At 37.5% G+C, this 3,625-nt stretch overlaps 1 pseudogene; it reads left to right on the forward strand.

Moving 5' to 3' along the window:
* The first annotated feature begins 2,434 nt into the window (after window positions 1–2,434).
* LOC103597775 lies at window positions 2,435–3,336 on the forward strand (annotated as a pseudogene).
* Window positions 3,337–3,625: the final 289 nt, after the last annotated feature.

Below are 3,625 nucleotides of genomic sequence, written 5' to 3' on the forward strand. Positions count from 1 at the left end.
TTTATGAATAGAATAGTACACAGGCAATGTTATTTTTCCTCAGGTATCATAATATCAAAAGGCCTATAATATCAGGTTGTAACCAATGTTGCCAGTACTGTATTTCTTGGAAAGACATTGGTTATTCTAAATTCTGTGGCTATTTAGTTTTTGCTTGGTAAAGAGACCATCTATTGGCATAGAATACATTTCAGTAAAACTAATTTGGCAGAATATTTAGGAAAGAGCCTCTTCTAGTGAATTATTTTATTTTTGGTGGACTACTGAATTAAAAAAAAAAGGTTTTATTTCTCCTTTTCCAAACATTAAAAATTTACTTTTAAAACTTTAAACGAATAACTGTTATATGCCAGGTATTTGATAGAACACATTTCACATGCCATAATTTCTTGATTTTAAGATGCCACCAATTATATATCATACATTTAAAAACATATTAAGGATAAAAAAAGAAACATAAAATCTATTTTAATAACTGACATGACCATGTATTTATAATTGGACAGCTGTCTAATTAGAAACCAATTTATTTTACTTTTATAGTTAAGTTTGATTTAAGCCTGTTTACAGTGTGAAGGTAAAGATTCACTTAAATCCCTTGCAGCCATTGGAAAAGATTCAGATTACTGAACATGATGGTACACTGCTTTTCATAATTCATGCTATGATTTAAACTTTCAGCAATTGATAGGCCATTGCATATTAAGGAGCAATAATCTTGGCATTTTGGTTTTAACTTCTCACTTTTTAGGACTACAATCCAGACGTCCTATTTTATTGGTTTGGTATTTAATTCCATTGTTGTCAGAGAACATACTCTGTATGATATCAATCTTTTGATTTATAAAGATTTGTTTCCTTGCCCGGCATATAGTCTGTCTTGGAGAATGCACCATATGCTCTTGTAAAGAAGGTATATTCTGTGATTGTTAGTAGTATTCCATAAATATCAACCAGGTCAAGTTAGTTAATAGTATTCAAATCATCTATGTCTTTACTGAATTTCTTTCCACTTGCTTTTTCAATTACCGAGAGGGAGAGCTGTTAAAATCCCCTACTATGTGCAATCATCCACTACTCCTTTAAACTGTGTTTTTTGCTACATGTGTAATGAAGCCCTGTTTATGATTGTTATGTGTTTGTAACAAATTTTCATTTGAATGAATCATTATGACATGTTGTCTTAGTTCAGGCTGCTTTATCAGAATACCAGAGACTTGGTGGCTTAAACAACACAAGTTTATTTCTCACAGTTCTGGAGACTGGGAAGTCCAAGATCAAGGGGCCATCAAATCCTGTGTCTGGGAGGGCCTGCTTCCTGGTCTGCAGGGCTTCTTCTCCTGGTCTCCTTACATAGCAGAGAGGAGAGAAGGAGATCAAGGTCTCATGTTTCTTATAAAAGCACTAATTCCCTTTACAAGGGCTCTGTCCTTATGACTTAATTGCCTCCTGAAGGCCATACCTTCTCAGACCATCAGATTGGATGCTGGGATTTCAACATAAATGTTGGGTGAGTCAAAAACATTCAGTTCATAGCACATGTTCATCTTTATAATACACTTTTTCTTAACATCTATTTTATCTAATATTAATACAGCCACTTTAGTCTTCTCATGCCTACTATTTGCCTTTTCCGTCCATTTCGTTTACTTTTTCCATCCATATGTACATTTATATTTAAAGTGTTCCTCTCATTGACAGCATATATTTGGGTTTTGCTTTTTTATCTGTTCTAATAATCTTTGCTTTTAATTGGAATGCATAGTCCATGTAATTATTTATGCGATTAGATTTAGGTCTACCATTTTATTTGCCATTTTATTATTTGTCTCCACTGCTTTTTATTACTGTTTCTGTCTCCCTGCTTTCTTTTCCTTATTGAGGAATTCCATTTCACTTTATCTATTGGCTTTTTAGCTGTATCTCATTGTATTATTTTTAGTAGTAATGTATGGATTGAAATGTACAGCCTTATTCTTCACAATCTGTTTCGGTTACATATTGTACTGATTTACATAAAATTTAACATGTCTGCAACCAAGAAGCTCCAAATACTCTTACTTTACCATCCATATACTTACGTTTTCTATTTTCATTGCAAAACCTACAAGGCAATGCTGTGATTTTGCTTTAAATACTAATTTTTAAAATAGATTTATTAAAAAAGTTTCTTGTATTTATTCAGATATTTAGTATATATCTGTTGCCCTTTTCTCTTTCATGAATATATGAGTTTCTTTCTGATATTTTCCTTCCTCTTGAAGAACTTCCTTTAGCATTTCTTGTAGTGTAGTTCTGCTGGCAGCAAATTCTGTTATATTTTTTAATTGAAAAGTATGATTATTTCTCTTTATTCACTTGCCTAATATAGAATTTTTGGTTGAGAGGTTTTTGTTTGTTTGTTTTCTGCTGGTACTTTATAGATATTGTTCCAATGAGTCCTGACTTTCTCAGCAACCAGAAACCAGACACAGATGATGCTGAGGACCTTGAGAAGATGTTGGCCAACTTCGAGTCTGAAAAACTAAGTACCACCACACAGTCGTGCTCACAGCCACCATCCCTCCAGCAATGAGGCATCTGACCATGAACTTTCTTAGACTACCTGCTGTGATATACATTGGCTCTGCAGGCAAATCTCATGAACACATGGAACAGAAGATCTTCCTCATATCAGTAAAGAGAAAAAAGCTGTTGGCAATCTTGGAGCGAGGCTTTGATCCACCTGTCATCATTTTTGTCAACCAGAAGAAGGGGTATGAGGGTTTGGCCAAATCCCTGGAGAAGATGGGCTACAATGTTTGAATACCACATGGTGGAGAAGGCCAAGAGCAGCGAGAGTTTATACTGTCCAACCTCAACGCTGGGGTCAAGCGTATTTTTGTGGCTAAAATGGATGTGGCTGGTCATGGTACTGACATTGAAGATGTATCTATGATTGGCAACTATGATGTAGCCAAAAATATCGATGATTGCATCCATTGCATTGGCAACAGGGGACAAGCAGGCAAGAGTGGTGTGGCTGTCACTTTTCTCACCAGAGAGGACTCTGTTGTGTTCTATGAGCAGATGTTAATCATTCTGGAAAGCCCCATGTCTTCCTGCCCCCCAGAGCTAGCCAACCACCCAGATGCCCAGCACAAGTTAGGCACATCCTCACCAAGAAGTGCTGGGAAGAGACCATTATCTTTGCCTGACACAGCACTATTCCCACGGGTTTTAGGGCATGCTCTGAAGCTGCCTGATGCCTCTTCTGCAGGACCCTCACATCCCTCCTTCCAGATCCTTGCTCTTGGGTTATGGGGGCATTGGAAGCAATCAAACTCCCTGACCTAGACCCTCAGGTCTGGAGGCCTGAGTGTGGAGCTGCAAAAGGAGAGGAAGATACTGTAGGAGGCAGGGAGCAAATCACTACAGATTTGGGCCCAGCTCTGCCCCTTGGGATGGGGAGGGGGCTTAGGGATTGCACTGACCCATTAGTTCTTGCTGGGTTATGAAGCAACCAATTGGCATTACCCCCCCAGGCTGAACAAAAAGCTGGCTGTTTGCATGGAATCTCCTTTGGCACAGACTTGACTTTGTAATTGTGAACTGCAGAAAAATCATTGCTTTAGATGACCTGTAC

Source organism: Galeopterus variegatus, unplaced genomic scaffold, assembly GCF_000696425.1.
Source record: "Galeopterus variegatus unplaced genomic scaffold, G_variegatus-3.0.2 Scaffold2419, whole genome shotgun sequence".
Classification (NCBI taxonomy): Eukaryota; Metazoa; Chordata; class Mammalia; order Dermoptera; family Cynocephalidae; genus Galeopterus; species Galeopterus variegatus.